The sequence below is a fragment of the Topomyia yanbarensis genome, chromosome 2 (genome assembly GCF_030247195.1).
Source record: "Topomyia yanbarensis strain Yona2022 chromosome 2, ASM3024719v1, whole genome shotgun sequence".
In the NCBI taxonomy this organism is placed as follows: Eukaryota; Metazoa; Arthropoda; class Insecta; order Diptera; family Culicidae; genus Topomyia; species Topomyia yanbarensis.
In genome coordinates, this window is record NC_080671.1 from 37,879,557 (window position 1) to 37,904,614 (window position 25,058).

At 35.9% G+C, this 25,058-nt stretch overlaps 1 protein-coding gene and 3 non-coding genes across 4 annotated transcripts in view; 2 read left to right on the top strand and 2 right to left on the bottom strand.

Annotated features, from left to right (window-relative positions):
- LOC131683063 (centaurin-gamma-1A-like) overlaps positions 1 to 25,058 on the top strand; it is a 485,937-nt gene that overhangs the window by 327,758 nt on the left and 133,121 nt on the right. The window lies entirely within an intron of this gene.
- On the bottom strand, positions 3,739 to 3,811 carry Trnaa-agc (transfer RNA alanine (anticodon AGC)). Its single transcript has one exon. It is a non-coding gene; the product is annotated as a tRNA-Ala (tRNA).
- Positions 4,646 to 4,718, bottom strand: Trnak-cuu (transfer RNA lysine (anticodon CUU)). Its single transcript has one exon. It is a non-coding gene; the product is annotated as a tRNA-Lys (tRNA).
- Trnam-cau (transfer RNA methionine (anticodon CAU)) lies at positions 20,913 to 20,984 on the top strand. Its single transcript has one exon. It is a non-coding gene; the product is annotated as a tRNA-Met (tRNA).

Below are 25,058 nucleotides of genomic sequence, written 5' to 3' on the forward strand. Positions count from 1 at the left end.
ATCTCATTGATCGCACGAATTCTTTTCGTTCATCTAAGAGAATTTTTCGTATTCAATAGCATATTATATTGACATTGCTCCCGCAGAGAAAAACTTACTTATTCATTCAAAACCAACGAGCAGTTCGCGATGGCTCAACTGAATTCGTACTGCTCCGGATTCTGGATCAAATGGAAGCGAAAGAAGTTTAGAAAATCTTCCCGAAACCGGCGGACACGGATACGGTTACTAAATAGTCAGACCAAGGCCGTCGTAGTGATCTGACGAATAGCAACAATGACTCCATATTTTATTGAAATTCCTTTGACGTTGACGGTTTGACGAATGGTGCTCGTAAATATCATAAAGACTTTCGTATATAGCAGCGAACAATTCGTTTGCCTAATGAAGTCATTTCGTAATAAGCCAACGAAAGTCGTTTCGTGGTTTTCACTAAACAATCGTGATGGAAAATAAAAGTGTTTCAATAGAACTACGAACGATTCATTATATGTACGAAAAATTCGTATATTTTATGAAAATTTTCTGCACGAATCTAATTCCTAGCAATTTACGAATATATTCTATCAGTGTACGATTCCACCATCTTGCACTGCGTACGTGCGATATAACCATAAAAAATCATGTCGCAATACGAAAAAGTGGGACTTATCACGAAAAATTATGGATGGGATGATGGACGAGTTTTGAATCTACTTACGCGAGACTAAGAATGCTAGGCTATTCGAGAGCTCAAAAAACGATAAGACCGCTAGGAAGGCCAGTATCCCGGTGGAACTTCTAAAGTTGGGAGTAACCGGCTGTACAAAGTAATCCACTGCGTGATCGGTACCATCTGGATGAAAGAAATTACGATAGACTGGTTAGATGAACTTATATGACTTATCTACCAGATGGACCACAAACTCGGGTATAATAATTATCGAGGCGTAACTATTCTCTATTCCATATATAAGTTATGCCCTCGAGTTCTGTTTAGCAGCGTTGGTGTTTAGTATACGTTAACTGAATCTTTTACCGGAAAATTCCAAAGAAGGATGATCAACGGCGGGTCAGATTTGTATCCATTAATAAATTCTGGATAAATCCCTGAATATTTTCGTAATCATCATCTATTTGTGGTTTTCAAGGTGGCGTACGATTCAATGAAACGAAATGCTTGAACACGACTTTCCGACAAAACTAATTGCAAAACTGATTCAGGGTGTGTCAAAATCCAGCATCAAAATAATCGGAAAGATATGACAATACTTCTCTTTTTTCAAACTGAAATCAAACCTCATGGAGTTCTATGGAGGATAAGAAAAATATTGCACAATTTTCTGTATACAGATTGTGTACAAAAAGTTTAGGAAGAATAGCTCATGCTGAAAAGAAGGAAAACATCCGATTAATAACAACACAAAGCACAAAAGATAAGACAATTTAATCACCTTCAGTACGTATTAGGATGTATAAATAAATTCCTCTATTACGGTTATTCGGTTAAAGTATGGCATTCGTCCAAGTAACGCTTTCTGCCAAATCGTATTCGACCCAATGGCATTCGGTCAAATGGCACTCGACCAAATTGCATTCGTCCAATTGACGTTCAGCTAAACTACACATTCGGTCAATTGACCCTTTCGGCCAAACGCAATTCGTCCAAATTGCGATTGACCACCCAGAATTCGATCAAATAATCAGACTTACCTAAGTGAATCAACTTTGGCGTTTTTGTACGCGTTAGCGTAAATGTATACGTAGATTCCTCTAACAGTCCACTACACAGTGGGACGAGCCCGGACTTAAGTCCATATATGAATGTTATGCGATATTCTCTCTAGTATTTTTCTCCCAACAGGTGAGCCATCAGAGACATTTTTGCGAGATTTTAAGTGATTTGAACGTAAAATGAATTTTGGCAGCTTTTTTAAGGGCGTAATTCAAGTGTTTTTTTTTTGCATAATTTGACCATAGGAACTACATCCGGTTATTTTCGTTTTTCAAAGAAATGGTTGATTTTATGATTGCATTACTTCACTAAAATTATCGGTGTGATAAAACTACATCATAAAATCGCCAAAAATAAGTCACTAGTTATTTTTGTTAGTGTTTAGATAACAGTTTGTCATGAATTTTTATTGAATTCAAACTTCAAATGCGATAACAACATCGACGCCCGTGAATACCCGCGATTACGCTATACTCATTCGAAAGCTTTTAATTATTTCTTTCAAATGAGTATATGCTAGTTTTGCGAAAACTTGCGATAAGCAGTCAAAATTCAAAAAAACTGTGAATGGAGACGCATGGTTATTACTGATATTGAATTTGACTAATCACTTTGTAGCTAGAATAATGACACGAATACATGCACAATTTTCAAATAGCATTGAGAGCATGATCTACAAGGGTTTTACTAGTGATTAGGACTAAGGAGCCGAGTGGGAAGTATGTTTTTAGATGGTAGAGGTATTAAGACTGATTGAAAATCAGCAAATATTTTCAACCATCTGAAATAGAGTATAAAATGTTTCTGGAACTATTTCTTGCTAACTTGCACAATAACTGTTAAAAAGAGTGAACACAGTTGAGTTCTAGTCATTTGGTGAGACTATTTTGATCCGAATTTGCATAGCACTGATATAGCTTAAGGGTATGCGATATTATCCAAATAGAATAAGACCATTTTTAAATGTACCATATACACGAAAAAAGGGTTTTGAATGTATTTTCATTTATGATATGACATAAGCAATCTAAGTAACTTAGAACACGAAAAAATCGTTAATAATATTGTTGATTAGTGAATGTAATTAAACATTCCACTAAGATGCTCAATATGTTTGTTTTGAAAATGATAGAAAATGTAGCTTTCATATCAAGTAACCCACTAACGAAATAAATATTCCAAAATTAGTCGAACACATCTTATTTGATTCGTAAAAACAAAATAGTCATTTCTGCAGCCCCATAATGAGTTGTCAATTAATTCATTTCAATATGGAAAATAAATTCCAAAATTACTATTGAAAAAAATCATTATAAAAGAAAAAAACTTACTTTTGAGCCACTCTAATAAGTAGTAAAGCTAATTTCTATTTGTATAATTAAAGTAGAAATTTAGCGCACAAAAACTTTTTTTAAATTTTTTTTGTATCTTCACTACAAAATAATTCTTTGAGCCACCCTAACGTATAATGATTTTTTTTTTACATGTGTTAATATTAAAAACGATTTAATACACGAAAATTAATATACACAAATTTTAAGAACGACTTCGAAAAAAAAATATTTTTGAGACACCCTAATGAATAGTAAACGCTTATTTTTGACATGTTTTAATATCAAAAACAAATTCAGCTTACCAAAATTACATAAAGTCGTCCTATTTAAACCGACACGGCAAAGTTTGGACTTTTATTCTAAGTCGTCCCACTATGCACTAGGGTTACTGATACAATCGTCACAGTTTGTTGGCCTTGGTCTCCTAACCTAATTGAATATAAGATGAAAGCAGCTAAAAGCAACGTCGGAAGCTGATTCAAATGTAAGACTATCTTTCATCCGACATTTACGAATTTAGTTTCGTGAAAATCGATCAAGCTATTCCTGAGATAGGCGTCTTAGAATTGATCACATACAAACATACGTTGTCCCAATTCGTCTAGCCGAGTCGACTGGATCACGGAAAAGATCTTCACAATTTAAGCGTTTGTTTAAAAGTATAACTAACACATGAAAAAAAACTATTTTTGGAGATGCGGGGCATCGATCCCCGTACCTCTCACATGCTAAGCGAGCGCTCTACCATCTGAGCTACATCCCCTTCATGGTAATGTAGTTAATGCAGATTGAATACTGATGAGACCAATGACACCTATGGGGATTTATACATATTATAAATTGAATATATGTTGGTAATGTGGCATTAGCAATTTGTTTCGTATGAAAAATAGAATGATGATCAAAATAGCCTAGCCTAGACCGATAATTTGGACACTCAGTTCGAGTTTTCGTTGCGCCCAAACACGAGCCTTTCACCGTTTTCAAGCCATTTGTGTTATTATGTTGGTTCTTAAGATTGAAGAAAAGATTTTAATTCCAATTTATATGCATACCACCAATTGTAGGCCGAGTAATTAATGAACTACCTCCCCAATGGGGTCAAAGTAGGCCCTTTACTCTAACGAGTACCACATACAATTCGGCAAAAATTACGCTAGGGCATGGTTTTTGTTTTAGTGTTTCGGACTCTCCTCGTCAGTAACTAGCACCAACTGTTGTCTAGTTAGACGATGTGCCCAAATTAGCACTAGTTATACACTATAATCCAAAAAGTCACACGTCTTGTGTGAACACTAAACAACACGTGTGACTCTTTGGATTTTAGTGTCGAACTAGTGCTAATTTGGGTACTAGTTTATATACATCGTCTAACTAGACACCCAGTTGGTGCTAGTTACTGACGAGAAGAATCCGAAGCACTAAAACAAAAATCATACTTTATGTAAGGTCTTGTGCCCATATGCACAAAAAATTTGGTCTTGTCCAAAATTTTCCCATTTGGGAATTTGCAAAAATTACGTTGTTTTAACGTGCATTTATTTAATCATTATAAAAAAAAACTTTCAACATGAAGATTAATCACGAAAAAAAATCTCGCCCAACGTGGGGCTCGAACCCACGACCCTGAGATTAAGAGTCTCATGCTCTACCGACTGAGCTAGCCGGGCAGATAAACAGTTATCTCCCAAGTTTCCTACACCCTGCCCGATCCGTACTCTGCTTAAGATGACCTTCAAATCTGTTTCCTTTTAAATTTTGGTACATTTCACCCCATGAACACCCGCCAACCAACAAACCAACCATGCTGTCCACACTCGACCCTCGAACATTTCCCATTTTTTTCCGTGGGTGGTGAAACGAATAGCGTAACATAATTGCTTAATTTTCTCTAGTTCTTTTCTTCCACCGGCTAGATTGCCAAAGAAAAAAAAACTTGCAGCTTGCTGCTGCCCTCCTTCACACGTGCCATTTCATCGTGTCCTTTACAGCCCATCTGTGATGACCGCCATAAATTTACGAACGCCTCCGAAATTATTGCCTGCTGCCTGTGCGCGCTCCTTTTTGTGAAGAGTTCTCCTTGTTGTTGGCTCGTGGCTGGCTGGCTGACTGGCTGGTCATTCAGCAGTGGAATGTGTTTTTTTGCGCTTCCACCGGCTACCGACATTCTCGTGCCTCTGTCTCGGGGAAAAAGGATCTCTCTTGCTCTGCTCGGTCAAGAGGTAGACATTGCGGGCGGTCGTCCTTTGAAGTTTGTCCGGCATGGATTGTGTTTGTGTTTGCCTGCTGCACTATACTATACTGTTTTCTTATATGGACGTCGCAATCTTCTGTAAGTCCAGCGACATGGAGTCGCACTTTTACCTGCAACTCATGCGTACATACCTATATGTTTTATGTATAATGTATTTTAGTTCGTTATTTATTCATCGGGAAGTTCTCGTACTTCAATCGCCTCCGCGTTCTCCGACGACGGTGGTGATCGACTCCGACGAGTACGAATTGGCACCGCTCACCGACGCATCAATAATGCAACGGCGGGTTGTTCTGGTGTAACGTAACTCAAAGCTATTATGTGCACTCGGAGAAGGGATCCACCAACTCCGAGCAGAGCATCGATCCGGAATGCCGCACCGAACCATCGGCGCGTGGAGTACAACTTTTCTATTTGTCATTGCAAATTCTATCATTTATCATGTTTGCCAGTTTTATTGTTTGTGCGAAATGGATATAAATTGCACATCTCTTTGGGTGAGCGAGGGGTTAAGGTGGAGATAAATTGGTTAGTTCTAAGATCACGGTGCTCTTCGCTATTCTTGCTGGAGGGGTTCTTGAGTGTTCGTACTGATTAATGGTGTAGAATCAATTTATCGCTTCTGGTGGTAGTTATGTGGTTTTATGTGTCAAATTAATGTCGAGGAGTGGAAGTGATTGGATTCGGGTACGAATTGAAGTGTCTAGAAAAATTAAGCAAATTTTTTTTTTTTATTTGTGAATTTAAACCTATAAATTTCAGTTGAGGCTGGTGGAGTTTACGTCATTTTTTACATATAAGCTTTTACTTGCATTATTTACCCAACGTGAAAGCGTAGCTGGCAATTCAAGACACAAAGTTAGAAGCTTTCCAGATTATTTTTTCTATTATTTGAAAGTTTCGGTTTATTTAAACAGATACTACGCATTGTTGTAATTCAATGCAGTTGTTAGTTTACGTGAACAACTCTGTACTGAAGCAAAACTTAAAATGCGATCTAAAATTAAGACGCAAATTTTCAATTCATTCAGTCAAAAATCGATTTTTTACATTCCTTATAAAAGAAATGTACAGAATTCGCTTAAACTTTCAAGAGTTGTTCCGAGGCCTGGAGGGCCGAGTTTTATATACCTATCGGCTCAGCTCGACGATTTGGGACAATGTCTACCGTAGAGAAGGGGACCGGCAACAAAACTCCTACTATTTAAAACGGAAGGTGGAATTGATCGATTGATTTTCTATCACCTATTCTAAATAAGATAGGAAGTGAGGTTGAAAATTGTAGTTTGACAAATTCGATAGTGTGTGAAGTAGAAGTGTGCGCCGCCGCGCCACCCCGCCGATTTCAGGGGCCCTATTCTCGCAGCCACGTCACCTAGTGACTAGAAGGAAATTTTGTTCTAGTCACTGGGTGACGTGACTGTGAGAATGGGGCCTCAGGTAAAAATTATCGACGCACTGACCATTTTTGCCTGAAATCGGTGGCGTGGGGCGGCCGCGCACCACTCTAGTGTAAAGTGCCCAAGCAACGACTACGATTATTTGCATAAGCATAAGCTTTTACAGGTGCCCTTTTTGGTTGCAATACTAGCTCAGTGATCGTTGACATATACCTATTTGCAACGAATTAGGTTGCAGAAACTTTTAGTCGACAACCGGTGGTACGCGGGTATTATGTTGATTTCTGCAAAATAATGAATAACTTTCAATGGCTTTTGCAAAATTAAGAGTGTACAATAGCGATTATTACATTAAATGTTATACGATACGGTAAAAATTTTCTACTACAAACGCATTAAATGCGTTTTATGGTAGTAAAATTTTAAAATATCTTGAAAACGACTACATTCTGGAACGATCATTTTGATTTGAAATTATTTTTTTTCTCAAATAAAATGCATTTCAACAATATGTTTTCAAGTTTTCGTTATGAAAACTTTTTGTTGATAGCTCCACCATGATGAAATCACTTTTTAAATATATCAGCTTTTTTTATTCATTTCGTTTACTTGATAAGCACAAATGCGTTAGCTTGGCGGTGCCAAATTCTTTTGTTTTTTACATCTTAAAACTAGGAGGTTACAATGTTGAAATTTTTGTTTATGAAAGAGAAAAAAAAATGTACAGCTATCATAAGACTAGAAATAAGATGCTATATACAAGAGAGGGGCAAAAGTTATTTTAGCTTTTGTTGACAAAGTTAAAAAAATGTAATTCAATTTATTAATCAGGTTAAATTTTTTGTGAGCGTGGTACTTTTTTTCGGTGTGCATTTTTATGCAATGAAGGATGAATTCCCTGGAACTCATTATCGTATAGTGTTGTTATGCAAATAGAGCAATTTTTGTTAAAAAAATATATGCAAAAACACGTTGCTCTTTCAAAAACTACTCTTGATACTTGTAGGAAACATGGAAATTTATAAACTGAACACACCTGTAAAATATCGGTCATAGTCAAGTTTTTTGGTTTTTCAGACGTTGTCAAAAGGAAGTCGAGTAATTTTATTAAATCTGAATCATAGCTTACCGTGCATGATTTGAAATCTTTCAAATTGAATCTAGGTTTTCTGCACATTTATTATGTGTAGTTCTTGCGTCGTGATTACGCATTGTTCTGCCATAGTTAATCGGCTACAGTCGCGTGGTGTAAATACAAATTCCGATGGTATCTCGAGAAGAATTGCAAACAAATCTTATTATTCGAAATCTTGTTCCTGTCTTCAAAACCAGTCTTCCCATGAACATCGACAAGTTTGCACCCGTGTACAAAATTTCGTGCACGCGTTCAACCTCACACATGCTTTGTGTACAGGTTCGCATCGAACACCGATCCCAAGCGAACAATGTGCAAACTTAGGTTTAAACATCATGTACGTACACCGTGTGCGTACTTAAGAAAGGCACACACAAAACAGAATGAGTCAATGATGGGTGAGAGAAAGAGAAAACTAGTATCAAGAACCTGTGTGTACAAACACCGCGTACGTACATGGGGTTCGGTTGTGCAGACGAACATGTGCTCGTGTTTTGGTACGCGCGTTCGAGTTTGCACACGAAATGATGGTGTAGGATGATCACAGAACTAGAGCGAACATGGTGTTCGATGTTTATTTGGGAAGACTGTTCAAAACATTGATTGATCGAAATGTTTATTTTTACGTGAGAATGCTATATTAAAATGTTTGTAGAAAAAGTTTACAACGCATCTAAAAATATTACGTAATTCACTACATTCAGTGGTACAACATTCCTAACTTAGTTGTCTATTTCTGGTTGAATTTACCGAAACCAACATTCAGTTTCAACGCCTCACTCATTCATTTACTTCCCAAAAAGTTTAGAGGGAATATTAGACCGCCCAGAAAAATAATGAATTTTTGAAAACTCAATCGGCCCACCCCTGATTCGATTACTAGTGCCACCAGGAGTACTTGCACTAAATTTGAAGCAAATCGGACAAGTCTAGCTACCGGACCAACGCTCCTGAAGTTTGCATGGGATTTTTCGACAATTTACATGGAGAAAACCCACTAATTCGCATTTTTGCCGTTAGATGGCACTGTATGCATCGTATTATCACTGTAAGTGAAAATAAGACAGATAATTTAATTGTCTACAACTTTGTCGAAGACTGCTAGTCAATCCGGCTTTGGTAAAACAAGTTATTAAAATTTTAACGAAGTGATGTCTGAGTCACTTTTCCATGGGGCCTAGTTGTGCTTGGTTGTGTATCAGTACTCGATTCCCACGAAATATACATTTTTGTGAAATAACCGTTAGGTTTAGCTCATTAGCATGTTCACAAGAATTGTAGTAAATAATACGAGTCATGTTTTGGTTGAAAAATTTTAGTTCCAACTGTGACCGCATAGAGGGCGCCAACACTAACTTTTCATAGAAGAGAGATAGAATATCAAAATGTTCGGAAGAATTATTGAAAAATGCCTGCTCTACAACTTTGTAGAAGACACCTAATATCTATCTCTTTCCGTTGAAAAGTTAGTGTTGGCGCCCTCTATGCGGTAACAGGTGGAACTAAATTTTTCTAACCAAAACATGACTCGTATTATTTACTAAAACTCTTTTGAACATTCTATTAAGCTAAATTTAACGGTTATTTCACAAAAATGTTTAGTTCGTGGGAATCGAGTACTGATACACAACCTTGCACTGCTAGGCCCCATAGAAAACTGACTCAGACATCACTTCGTTATAAGTTTAATAACTTCTTTTAGCATAGACGGATTGACTAGCAGTCCTCGACAGAGTTGTAGACAATTAAATTATCTTTCTTATTTTCACTTACAGTGATGATACGATGCATACAGTGCCATCTAGCGTCAAAAATGCGAGTTAGTGGATTTTCTCCATGTAAATTGTCGAAAAATCTCATACAAACTTCAGGCACGTTGGTCCGTTTGGAACAAGTACTCCTGGTGGGACTAGGAATCGACTCAGGGGTAAGCCAATAGGGGTCATTTTTTTCCTGTCACTCTAGGGAATATACATTCATTTACCAACCAAAGCATTCATTTGTTGTTATGTAGACAGTTTGAAGACAAAAGATGGCGTCATTTACATTTTCGTGCATAAGTGAACCGCGTAATCTATATCTGGTGCACTTTTGCTCGATAATCCCTCTCTAAGTTAGTCTAGAAAACAAAACTCAGTTTGCTTCTAAAACCGAACATATGCGAACGTGAACTCGCTGTATCGAAATAACGAATGAACCACAGAAACGAACCAAACAGTTCATTCAACGCGGTTGACATGAATTGATTTTGTTACTCTTTCAAGCTAACGCAGGGATGGAAAATTTTTTAAGCTAGAATATATATGTATGCCTATTAGACCGGCAACAATTTTGACTGCAAATTCATCCGATTTTGCAGTAAAAAGATTTTATCATATAAAGTTATGTAGTGCCTCTCTTTCTCGTACATGCTCAGAAGGAACCATCCATAAATGACGTAGCATTATATGGGGGAGGGGGGAGTTTTGTATTTTGTGATGATGTGTGACGACAGGGGGTAGGGGGTCATGTCATGATACGTAGCTTTTTTAAATGGGAATAGTGGTTGACTAGATGTCACGACAACCTTACCTGTTTCATCTATTTAACATCGTGTTTTATTTTTTTTAAATTTTTACGGGGTTTGTCCCCGGGGGGAGGCTTACCGTCAAGCTACGTAATTACCACGGGGGGTATTTAGAGGTTTGGAACGAAATGCTACGATGGGGGAGGGGGGTGTTAAAATTCACTCAAAAAATGCTACGTCATTTATGGATGATCCCGAATAGGAATTTTCAAAAAATCAGTTGGTCTTCAAAGTTAAATAACTTAGTCGAAGAACCTTCAATCAATATGGAATGTTCAACAAAGTTGTTCGTTCTAAATTGAGCTACGCGACCATAAATTTTGAGGTATGCAAAGTTACTGTGAAATTTTTTATTGGATTGTAAGTTTTTATTTCCGAGTTTCCATATATATTACTATAGAAACTTTAAATCTCTTGTGGGTGAACTGCAGCTAACGCAAAAAAGCTCATATTTAGTATATGATCTGTACATCCAATTACCATTTGAATTAGCAGTGTTCCGAAAAAAGTCTAAATCAGTATATGTTTGAATCCACTATCGATTCGAAAGGGAGAAATGGTTTAAAAAAGAGTTCAAGCTAATTGATTTTTTTATGTTGCGTTGTTCGTTTGAATAGTTTCTTTAATTTATTTGTTTGTATCATTAATGATATACATTTTTTTTTTATATTTTTCATTTTTTTATTCATTGTATTTTTTCTTTTCCTTCTCTCGGCATATCGAAGTATTTTCATACATTTTTTCATATGCACCTCTAACAGAAAGTTGCTTTAAAATGTTGATTGCAATACGCCTCAATAGTGATGCATCGAGGAGACCGGGAGGGCTTTTTAGGGCTTCTTTTATGTTATATGATTTTTCCAACTCTCACCAGCCCAAACCAAAGTTCAACCATTAGTTAGTATTGGTATTATATATATGGTATTCGGAACACAAATATTATTTTTTCATGGGCTGTTTGATTTTGTCTTTCTCGTCTTTCATTTCGATTCTTTTGCCGTTTTGTTCTTGATTGTCACAATGTCTAATGACTTTCTCCAATATATTGTAGTATACGAGTCGTACGTCTATCCTTTACTGAACGTATGTCTAATTATTGTGCTGTTTCATCGTTTGCTATTTCACGATAACACGAATCTTGTCGTAAACGTGATCAATCATGCATACCCACGTCCATAATCTCGCAAGCATGAAATCCTCCTGATCATTAGGTTAATGTTTGGCGCTTACGAATATTACTAACGCGGTCCCAAGGCCCAACATACAGACGTCTACGAAATCATGAATCATTCTCGTACAAGAGCTCCCAAACTAAAAGACGAAACCTATATAAACAAGATAAAAAGTGCCAGGGTGCCATAACTGGGGACTTCAGTGAGAACGGAGAGCTCACTTTTGCAGAACGACGATCCGCGCGAAAATTCAAAAGACATCACGAATATGAGAACGATTACACGGTTATATAAACGAAATCCAACATGCGAGGTTATTCAAACGCTAGCATTCACGGCATAAAAATACCCACACGATCTAACACGTTGACTTAAAACCGCTTGTGTCCTTCGCGATAATAAAAATCGGGTCACGCATGCGACCATGCAATCGCGATCATCTGCACACACTTAAGCCCGCGATCTCGCATACAAATAAACGCTCTGGTGATCATGTCAATACGTTGGCACTTCCGAATTCATCAACGCGGTCTCAAGTGCGATTATATCAACGTCCGTGCTCATATTATCAGGAAAGGTTTGCGCCCGGAAGCCTGCAGTCTCGTCTGAAACAACAAACTCAGATACACTAGAAGTGCTAGGACGCCATGACCGGATACTCTAGTGACATGGGAAAGCTCACTTGAAATCACGGGTTGCGCGAGCATTCAAAAGCCCATGCGAATATGCAAGCACACGGTTATACAAATGAATTTATACACGCGAGGTTACATACACGTTACACACACGCCTACGCTCTCAAACCCGTTGGCATACAAACGCTCGAACGCTGCGTGGTAATACAACATTGGTCGTTTGATCGTGATTAGATGAGCTTTCTAACACCTATGAATTTATTCAAGCACGATTATTCAAACGCGCGTTCCCACGCAATCTAGAACACCCTCACGTCCGCAAGACCCTAGCGTCGGTGCTAGCAGCCTAGATCCATGCTTTCAGTAGGACCATTCTAAAGAACATTCGCTCGTTGGCACTGGACAACACTGGACCGGGAAATCTAGCGAAATGAGGTAGCTCACTGCAGCGTATAAGGTGTGATAGACTTACAACTACGCTATAGCCGCCCCATAGTCGAATTAACGTAACAGGCCTACTTGGTCGTTAGCTAGAGGTTAAGACCTGACAAGTCAAATGACTTGTGTGAACGCCTAAATAACTGATGTCTCGGGAAGTACAGAACTTTTGGTTTGCAAATTTAGTACAATCCAAATTTTCTCCTCAGCGCAGACCTGAGCATTGCACAGTGGTTTTGTGGAACTTTATAGAATGGATCCATTTTTGCCAATTGACATGTTGTACACTGTTTATATGAATAAAAAGCACCATCTGTTGGCGACATTCCTGTTTTAAGAAATTGGTCATAGTAGGCTATAAAAAATCTAACTTTCAAACGAAAAGAGATAGCGTGAGTGTCTTCGATGAAGTTGTAGTTGAATTCTACTGAAGACATCTTTTCTCTGTCGCTTATAGTTATCGATTCAATTCAAATTTTTAGGATTAACATTTTTGTTTCTCATTTCTCTCAGTTACAATGCGCAGAAACATTATTCAATGTGGCAAAATACACAACTTTGCTCAAGAGACCAAATCGCTACGGGTTGCTTGTGACAGGTTCTGTGTTTATGTATAACTTAACTATGAGCAACCACTATAATTATATCATACTCTATTCGGAAAATGTCGGATTTTTCCTTCAAAATGGTAATACAAACGTTTGCCCATAACTGTTGAAATTTTTGTGTCAGTATATTGAGACAAACTGCTCTTCTTCAAAATATCCAAAAGTATTTCTAAAGTCCTCTTAATGAAAAATCATGATTGCAAAAGTTATATAAATAAAACTATTTTTTAAGAAGCATCCCGATTTTTTGGTAGATTTCTTGTAAAATGAAAACTACAAAACATAGAGTTCCAGTGTCGAAAATTCTTCTGAAAAATGATCAGTTATTTTTAATAACAACCAAGCAAACCACAAATCGCGTAATAATGTAGAGAAAGACTCTTAATATGTCTACAAAGAATCAAAATCGTTACGTCAGTCGAATTTTGTCTGACGAAATTGATTTATTATCGCATATTGCTAGAAACATGATTTAAATACGACATTTGATTTAGAATCGCATTGGTGTTCGAATAAATCGTGTTCGATCGGAGTTGTCCGTAGAGCACTGACAAGCTATAAAAATATAGCGACAAATATTTAAATTATTAAAACTCGTACTTCTGCTCACATTCGATCTTATTTTACTTCGATCAACGTCGTAGTAACAACTTCAAAAAATTCATTGTAGTCGTTCCAATCTGTGGGAATAGTCAGCTAGCAACATACACATATGTACGACTTCGATATACATCACACTGACTTCAAAAAGTTAGATGCGACTTAATATATCACAATATATAAGAAAACTTATTTCGCGAATTTACTCACGACTTATCTCATATATTTGGAATGAAATTGCTGCATATATAGCACATGTTTATCGGAATAGGAATATCTCTACTTGAAGATAAGATTCGATTACGAAATAGTGTCACATTTAAAACAATTGAAATAGTTCTGTGTAGTAAGTCCTGGGGTGACATTGCGCATCTTGAAACGAAAGGTTTATTGTATGAAAGCTTGTATGAAACAGTCGATTCGAAATGGTTCCATAATGTCGCCCCTGTTCTACAAACCAAATGTCGCAGTTCGAATCTCATTTTAATTAATATGAAAAGATCTCTAAGGGTTCGGTTTGGCAATCGGTTTACAAAATCAGTATATTCGCTTTTTTCTCTACCCAAACCAGCTTTTTTCGTATTTTGTTATGCTGGAGATAATTGATGTGCCCGATTAGTTTTTATAATTTGATCTTCTTTACCGACGATTCAGAGTAAATCGTATATAGTGTTCCGGAATCGCGTTCTAGTTATGGATATCGTATATAATCTGAAATTGTTTCGCACTTCCAATCGTAAATACATTCTCTAGAATCGCTTTAATACTAATAATAATCAGTTTAGTTTAACATTTTTGGGTCTTCTTCAGGTTCTGCTTGACAATGGACCAATATTCCAAATGTCGCTTTTCAAACCATAGGTACAGAAAGCCTGCCAAACCAGATATTCCTGTGTGAACTTCGATAGCTTCATATGCTTGGAAATATCGGCCACTGTTCCTTACAGTTGCCATTACGTTGGTGACAGTTGATTTGGTCACTTTTAACGGTTTCAATATCTTGGCGTGCAAGTAATTCGAACTCAGGCTATACGCGAGCAAAATTTCTCCGTGATGCTCCTCTTGCTTTTAAAACTGAAGAGCAAATGTCAAATATAAAAGGCATCTTTCTGCATGTAGGCAAAAGAGGGTACCTTTTAAATATCTCGCCGATATCTTTAGTGGCATTGAAAGTAACCAATTTATCAATATTTTCATATTTATCCTAAAGTTGGTATTGCATAATTGTTTTTGAATCTTTGTCTGGTTTCATCTAGAATTCGTTAAAGAAGCAAAACATTCGACCAAGTCGGTGCGTTACAACATTGTCAGTCTCTGAAAATACAACTCCTCATTTGTTCGGTAGTGTTGCTGACTTTTTTTGGTTTCAGGGAAGACTGGTTCAAGTGATTTTTGCGAGTTCTTCATTTATATATTTGGTAAAATATTATTGAAGAACTCATAATTGAAACTTTGCACAAATAGCGAAAATAGTATCAAAATGGAAATGTAATAAATTTAAATAGAAATATAAAGAACATTCAATGAAGGCAGCATTTAAAGAGCGAAAAAAGGGACCGGCGAGGAAAAATTAATAAATAGATAAAATGGAACAATAGAAGAAAGCTACAAAATGACATTTAATATAATGGAAAAATATTAGTAATATGCAAATAGTCAAAAACCTACCAATATCAAAAATAGAAAAATCCAAAACGGAGAAACAATATAGAATAATATATGAACAAAATTAAGACAATGGAAAAATTTGAAAAAAATCAATGTATATGAACAATTTGAATAAATAGAAAAAAAAGACCGATTGCATAATTAAAACAATCAAATTAAACCAAGGAAATTAAAAAGGAAACCAGACAAACATTGAAGAAATGCGGGTAAATAACGAAATGAAATATAAAACGCCATGAACATGGAATGCGGTAAAAATAGCAGAAGAATTAAAAATGAATACAACAAAAAATATAAAAACAAGAATACAATAATCAAATATAGAAATGAACTTAATGGCTCCACTGAGATAGATGTAAAAATAGCAATTATATAAAATGTCTATAATATAAAAAATAGTATCATATTAAAAAATGGAAAGCATGAAAACAAGAAAGCAGGAAAATGTTAAAAATGTTCCAAAATAGAAGAAATGATAAAGTACAAGAATGGAATAAAAATAAATAAAATTATTATGAAAAATAAAAAAATAATTGGAAGCAATTGGAGAGAATAGACTGAAGAAAAAATAGACAACAAGAATAAGTGGAAATAATCAAATACAGACAATTGTGGAATCAAAGAAAGTGTGTGAAATCAAAATGATTTAAATGGGTAATAAAGAAAATCCTAGAAGAAATGTAGAAAACAGGAATGTTATCATAAAGAAACACAAGAGAAAATTAAAAAAAATAGATCTATATAAAGTAAGAGCGGAAAAAATTAAAGTTTGATTAAATGGAAAACCGAAAACATTCACAAATCACAAAAAGATCAAATTAAAATAATAAGAAAAATATACAAATGAAAAAGGTAACAAAATAGAAAATATGCAATTTAAAATTATTCGAATGGGTAAAAATGGAAAATACTAACGGTAATGAAATATAGCAATAAACCAAAATGAGAGAATATTGAAAAAAATCCATACACAAGCATAAATTTCATAACTGATGAATGGACATCAGAAAATTTCGCTACACGAAAAAAAAGATGAAAATATTTTTTAAGCCAATGAGAGAAACCTAAAATGAAAAATATAGAAAAAAGGTGGATTCAAAAATACTAAAATAAGTTTATTGGAAGATATGAAAAAATACAAAGAAACAATAGAAAATACAAGTTTAGTTTAATAAATTAAATAAATTTAATGAAATCAACTAAACAAACGAATACAAACAAAAACAAATAAAACGATAGATAAAATGCAAAAATGGAAAAAAATGAATAAATAAAACTTATTGAAAAAATGGGACAAATGAAAAAAATAGAACAAATTTTTAAAAATGATGCAAAAATGGTAAGAATAGAAAAAGGAGAATATGGAGCAAAATATACAAAAAAGTAAAATAAGAATGAATGAAGAAAATATAAAGAATACACACCCTAGATGAAATTGGAAAAGAAACAAAAAAGCAAATATGGAACAAGAGAGAAAAATTGAAAAATTCATTTAAATTGAGAAAGAGAGTGACAAAAATTTTCAAGTTCGGGTTATTTAAAAAATATTTTTCAAGCGAATACGAAAAATTACTGTGGATCGTTTTCTTCGTGGATTTTCATGTTCTTTCTTGATTTGTGGAGTTATTCAGAATTCAAAAAATGAATCGCGATTGGACTAATGATTCAAAAAACACCGTTTTTTAAACCCCTCCACATATTGAAAGTTTCGAATGAATTAGTGAAATATGAAACCAATAATACAGGACTATCAATACTGACCAGGTCAATTCTTAATATTATGTCCGAAGCGAAAGTTTCAAATATTTTTTAAGACTGGATTATTCATTAAAATTTATTAATTTCAATAATGCCTTATCAACACTTGTATATTCTGCATGCGCTCGATTTTTTTTTTAAATGCGGTTCCCGCACGAAGTTTACAAGTTTTCAACGTTCGGAACGGTAAATGTCGAAAATTTCATTTGTCGATGCATTACAGACACATAGACACTGTTTGTTTTACAAGGAAGGAAATTCGTTTCTCTGTAAAACACCACGAAATCAGATAATAAGATTGTTATTATTATCAATTTGTTAAAATCAGAAGACTACTTCGGTATTAAGTGCTAGCTCAGTGTGTCTGTACATAATGACAGTGCAACTGAAGCTTTTGGAAGTGTAATAGAACGACACAATTTTAGTTATCTTAATTGAAATTCGAGAACATGTTTTGCATATCGACAAAACCTAGAAACGCTTTGTGAAATCCCACAGTGTAAGTGTAGAGGTACCTGCCTAACTATAGTTTTAATCCTCCGAAATCGGATTAGCAGTGAACATAATAATCATCTGCTTATATGTTAATAATTGAAACAAAATCCGAAACATGCTTATCTTTTCTGGCCCAGCTAAGTTCGAAAAGCCGTCCCCTTTCATGGTAACCTGTGCAAGACCCGGGCACTCTAATCCCTACGTGTAATGTGTTGTGGTCTTGCTTGGGAAAATATTTGTTTTAAACCGAACTAAAATTTACAGTACACCATACATACTGAATCTGCATGGGAAATTAACTGATTTTTGTTTTCTCTTTATTTTTTTTTCAGGTTGGTAAAAACGACATCAGTTGCTGTCCTTCAAACGGATGGATTAGTTTTTTTTTCTCCGAACATAGAATCTTTCATCGATGAGATTCACTTTCATGTGCAACGTCCGTACACATCAATTCTGATGGCAATGTGAAAAGTACACTCACTACAATTATGCTTCAGCTGATCTACTCGCTGGCACGGTTTCCAGAACACAGGACCCTAAATAATGCAATGTTGCAATCACATAATCCCAACGGTTGCAATCAGTCAGTAATATTATTCAATTATTAAAACTGTCATGATCGGTACCGCCTGGAATTACCCGTGTCAAATGGTACGACTAACCGAGCGATGGTTCAACCTAATGATATTGAGAAATTATCTTCTTTCCATGTGGTACGTGAACGATGAAGAAAAGTGGTGCTAATTTTTCTAGATGATTGAAAATTGCAGCCATTTCTTGTTATGAGGCTTGACTAATGTTTGTTATAAGATTTAGTTTATGGTAGTAGTTTATGGTGCGGTTAAAATGTTACGATTGAATCGTCTATTAGTACTGATTTCGCACGAAAAGTATTGAATAATAATAAATCATTTTAAATTTTAATTTTAATTTAACCTCGTGAAAATTTGAATCTGTGTAGTTCATCAAACTGTAGTTCTTGCAAAATTCAAAATGAGATGAATCTAAGAGAAGCAAATAAGTGTCCAAAACGAGGGTTAATAAATACAAAACATCTCTTGTAACCATTTTTGTTGAGCAGCTATTCTCAAGATTTTCCTAGCTTAATATTCTTAATAAACCACGATAAATGCAATCAACTGTCTACTGTACAAAAGTCAGTGACCTGGCTATAAACCTCTACGCCAATAGCACCTATTAAGGTTTATGTAGAGTATTGTTCTCAGTGGGCACTCACTCCTGAATGGAAGATCTGATTTTTACGACCCATTTAAGGAGAAGCCTGCTACACCCAAAACAAAAATCTCTTGCAATAATTGCAAGCGACAATCACTTGCAAATAATGTTAGCATCGCTTGCAATTTTGCAGTTAAAGACGCTTGCAATTGTTGCAAGCATATAAAATCACTTCATCTCTCGCTATACGTACATACGTTTCTTCAACACACTGTCAAAGGATTACCACCACATTTACATGCCTATGCTGGTTGGTATAGCAACGCACGGCGAGTTTTTATTTTCCGTCTACTTTTTATTCATTCCTCACCAACATCATCAAACGCAGTTTTGTAATTTATTCATTACACACGAGACGGCATCAAATTGCGGATGTGACAATTGTACGAGTTTTAACGTCTTGTTCTTATGTGTAAGGACAGATCAGTGCTTATAGTTAGCGCTATGATGCGCAAGGACGTGAGTTCTCAAATCTGGCTGCGTGTTTTACTTTTTTCATTAATCGCGAAATCATCCAATAGTTTATATATGATTTTTATCCACTTATTACTATCTGATAGTATGGTTGGGTGGATAAAGCATTGCTTAGCGATCTGTTTGTGCGGGGTTCATTTTTCAATGCCAACAGTCTTTTTTCTAACTCATATTGGTCACCAATACACATACATCGCTAATACATAGGCAAAATTCGCATTTTCTGTTTCTTGCATTGCATGCAAGAAAGCTTCTTGCAATTTTCGCACATTACCAGAACGCTAGCAATTTTCGCTCGTATTTATTGCATTAATGTAAGCGAATCTTACCGGGTACGTTTTGGGTGTAAGAACCTTGGCCCACCAACAATAACTGTACTTCCTCAAGTATGTGTGTACAAACGCAGAGGGCTTAACCAGCTAGCACCCGTCCGTGATTCCTTAAAAACCATAAAGCCTTCGTTGTTCGTTTGTTCCCGACGGCCGGCCGGCCAACCGGTGTAACATTAAAAAGTCGTAAAATAATGATGGTTGTGTCTAGCTTGCTTTGCGCACAAATGTAATATACCATCCATCCTCATTCAGGTGTGTTTGACAGATAGTGCGTGCGGTCCAACCGACACTCCACCAATTCTGTTTGCTGCACCCTGGCAGGCTAAAAAGCACCGCCATAAAACAGATAGTGTCCGATGCTGCTGGAGGCAAACTCCGAGGAAACAAATAATTTTATTACTTTTTGTGTGAGGTTTTCCTTTTTAGAAGTGTCATATATTGTCGGTTCTAATTGAGTGCAGGGCTTGTGATTAGGTTTCCCAACTGGATGATAATCTCAGAAAATACCAATAAAAATCAAGCTTTTGTGTACCGGGCAGGGGGTTGAGTCATATAAATCGAATAGGTACAGTATAACGCAATGGAATTACGTCAAAAGATTCGATCGCCGTTAGATCAGCTTAGGCGGTGTTTTGTGAATAATATAAAAATCTTAATTCAATCTTACGCGGTGCCTGTGTCACCGTTGGTGAATCATTCCGAACTATCTCTTAGAGGCAATGAGAAGAAATTTTCATGCATCATCTACCATCAAGCGGGTAGCTACGGTTAATCAGCAGTTATTTGTAGAAACGAAATAAATTTACGTCACATTTCATAGCAGAAGCGAAAAACTTTCAAGCTTCACTCAAACACATGTGTCCAATCTACCTCATCAGCAGCGGAGCAACACTTTTTTGCGAGCACGTTTTGTCCCTTCTTTGCCTCACCGTTCTTCTATACTGCCCCGACCCGTTGTTTCCCATTCAGGCAGGCAGCCAATGAACGCTGCACGGTGAGTGTGCTTTGTATTCAAGCTCCATGGAAGGGTCGATGTTCCATCGTCATTCGACTGGTAGAATTTATTCCGTTGCTAGCGAAGCTGGCAGATATAAGCAGAGTGGCGCAGTGGAAGCGTGCTGGGCCCATAACCCAGAGGTCCGTAGATCGAAACTACGTTCTGCTATCGTGTATTTTTTTTTGTAATAGCGCATTGCGAAGTTGAACGGAAAATATTTTAATAACTACGCTGCAAACATGAGTGAGTGAATTGGGGCTGAATGTTGGCAACAACATCCCATTGATTAAGTTTATCGTGCAATGATGTGAACTAAATTAGATAACTAATTCTCGGTGTACTTCAGCAATTATAAGATGCAAAAAACTATTTTAAATAAATAAATAAATTTTTATATTTTCTAGTTTGCTTATAATTTCAATATAAGGGTACCGGGAGTAAACTCGACATTACACTTCCTTGAAAACAATTTTTTCCATTTTGAATCAAATTTGAATTCATATTTATACTTTAAATCTCAAGAACAAAAAATGCAAATGTTACGTTTATGCGCTCCTAGAATTCTATGTTGTGTTGATAGAGTATGAATATTGCATCAGCACAAAAGTTTGAGTAAAAACGAAACATTAAAACCCAGCATTTCAAAGTTAGGTCTTCTGCACAAATTGGTTAATCCATTTTTTTCTTTTAGAAAAAAAATTAAGGTTGCATGCTCCCAGGCCTTTGGCTCTCATGCCAAAATACAGTTCGTTTCGATCTAGAGCTAGCTTCTCTGCTTGGCCAACCGAGACATAACTCGTCACCAGCCCATTGCTTTAGGCGTTCACACACGTTGTGTGAACTGATCGGATTTTGTGTCTGATTGGTGTGCCAATTTGGTGTTAGTTCGGATATACAGTGGAGACCCGATTTTATCAGCTTCATATGAAAATTGATAGTTGGTAGTTTGATGGGCTGTAGCAGATGAACCAAGTTGAATTCGAGTAAATCCTTATCTTAGAGATCCGAAAAATGCAAAAACAATTTTTTATTTTTTTTTTAAATCTTGCGCTGTTTTTTGTGTTAAGGGGAACTTAAAGTAAATAAACAGAAAAGGTTGCAAGGCTATATCTAAGGAACAAAGAATATTTTAAGAGCTTCGGTTTATTAAAAAGATAGAAAAATATATGTCCCGATTTTATCAATGTCCCTGTTTCATCAGTTTAAAATTCGCCAAGGGTCTGATAAAAAACGGGTCTTTACTGTATCGCCAAACTGGCAGCAATTTGGTGTCAGTTACTGACGAGTGGAAAACGAAACATTAAAATCTGTCTATTTTCCATAAAATGAACTCATTTGGGTGTGTATAAACAATAAAATATTAAATTTCGCTGTTTTGAAAAAAGGTTGTTGGGATAGTCGCTGCACAGTGGTTTATTTTGTCAAAAATGAGGCATACATTTCTCATGCAAACCATGTCACGTGTAACACAGGCACTGGGGGTGAGATGGACACCATGCGTTTCTAGAAATTGGAAAAATTCAGTTAAACTGTACTGTTACTTTATAATTTTAAGGAGATTTCAAATGATTCTGAAAGATACTGAATATATAAGATATGTAACCAAAACATTTTTTTTTTTCTCGAGAGCACGCTAATAGATATTACTTTTGCCACCAGAAAATACCGATTAGAACAGTTAAATTTTTGACCTCATGGTGCACTTTATTATTTAGCCTTTGACTGGTGAAAAAACAGAAATTTTAATAATTCGATCATAATTTAGGAACATTTTTTAAATTTGGTGTCATGTTCGGTATGACGGACAGGGAAAGATGGACAGGCACGAAAATTGATTTTTTTCGGAACACCACTCAATCAAATGGCAATTAGCTTCAGAAACCGCATTCCAAATTCAAACTTGTTCGGATACTTCTAGTTTACTCACAAGAATTTTTAAATTTGTTTGTAAAAGTATATGAAACATCGGCAATGGAAACAATAAATTTAGTAAAAAATGCTAGCATCATCTTATGTATCAAAAGATGTATAGCTGAGGATGAAAGGATCAATATTGCAGAAGACTGCAAATTGATCTGACTTTAGGGTAAAAGATATTCTAATATAATGTTATATGCTTCCTGTCTTTCTCGCACATGCTAAGAATAGGACATTTCCAAAAATTCCTTTGATCTTCGAAATTGAATCACTTTGTTCGTTATTACAAAAACTACATTACCTGAAGCTTTGACGTATGCAGAGTAACTGTGGTAGTTTTAATTGAACTTTGATTTTTTATTTCCGATTTTCCATACCTTTCACCATGGAAACTTTTAAACTCTTGTGAGTGAACTAGAACTATAGGAAAAAGTTCATATTTGGCATATAGTTTGTAGAGCTAATTACGACTTGATTTAGCAATGTTCCGAAAAAAGTTCAAAAAAGTTGCCGTAGTTCCATTGGACATATGTATTTCTTACGCGAGTACAAAGCAGAAAGCGGTTAAATTGCATACCCTTGGGCTATTTTTTACTATCGCAACATTGCGATGTACCGACAGAAAACTAAATTTATTGATCGAGAAGCGTCTCATGCTGCCCTTGTCCTATGGCTATCTTTACCAATGTCCATCTTACCCATGCCTCTTTTTCACAACCATATTAAACCTCTTTCTTTTTTAAATTTTATTAGTCTAAATTACTATGATCTCGAATCACCGCTTGTGTATAATTTGCTAGCAATGCATCAACGGATGAGTCGAATATGCTATTTAACCTTTAAGGTGTCCGTCTTAGGCACAGTTCCCCTAGATGCATATCCTTTTTGCTTCGAAAAATATGTTTTTAGCATTCTTATATTATCCACAATTTACATTCGAAAAATACCGACAACAAGCAGAACATATTTTAAATTCAAATTATAGAATTCAGTTAACTTACGCTAATTTTAAAACTTCGACATATGCACGACATCTCTACTCTGCAGATCACAGATTGCTTACACTGAAGCAAGTTGCACCGCTAATATTTATAGTTTCTAGTAATTTTGATGTTCCGTTTTGAAGGCAATTTTGATAATATAGACCTTTAGATGCCGAAGAAAGCATTTAAAATTTATTTTCAAAAGTGGAATTTGGTTGGACTTAGTTTGCTTTCTACCTTTTCCCGAGCTGGTCATATTTAGAGTAGACGAATGCACAAAACGGCTATTGAAATATACAAAATAGAACCTAACGACAATTTGCCCAAAAAGAGACTCTGTATCATCTATTGCTATTCCTACAGTGAGGGTGTGTTTGACTCTGTTAAAGAAGTTGGACTATTGAAGTACTATTTAAGAAATTTTAAACAGCAGAGCGCTTCGTTTTTTGTAGGATTTTCGATTGATTGACACTGGTGTAGTGGAGTGCACTGAAACTGCACCGTTTTTGCACTTTCTAGCAGGGCCGGCGTTACACTTTTAGCACGAGTGGGTAGTAACCATAGGGTGAGGGTAATAGAATAGGGATTTGTCTCATTTTCGCAATACACACACTTGCATTACATTTACATTAAATCACTTGCAGTGTGTTTGTGTAAATGAAGTTGTTGTGCATCGATATTTTCGAATGTGTGCCCGAGATACATACGTGGTAGATTTCAAATTTATGAAAATGTCCAAAATTTCGAGTGGGTAACTACCCACTCGGATATTTTCGAGTGGGTTGTACTACACATACTATCCATGCTATCCGCTGGCCCTGCTTTCTAGCAGAAGTGCAGAAAACTGAGTATGTTCCATTGATACTTCTGCTAGAAAGTGCAAAACCAGTGCACTCCACTACACCGGTGTCTATCAATCGAAAACCCCATTGGAAACGATCTTAAATCAATCATGAGTTCGTAGGAAGAATTTTAACTGACCTGGACAATGGATTCCAATAGGTAAACACGCGTTCAACCGTACTTCACCATTCTTTCTTCACAGCTATGGCACTCCAACTTCAAAAAGCGCTATGTAACAATGAATGTAAGATTGACACTTGTCAATGCTGTCAACAGGGTTCAGCAGTTAAGAAAAAAGCCGCGGAGACAAAAGATCAGTTTTCGTTCCAATCGCCATTACAATATGTCTCATTTTAGAAACGAAGGTTAAAAACGATCTGCTAAAAATAAGCATTACTGTGCAAAGTAAAGTGAACGATAACTAACAATCGCTCGATCGAGTGGGAATTGTTTCAAGAACAATGCACCGTTTCATTAAACATGCAACCATGAGTGAAGT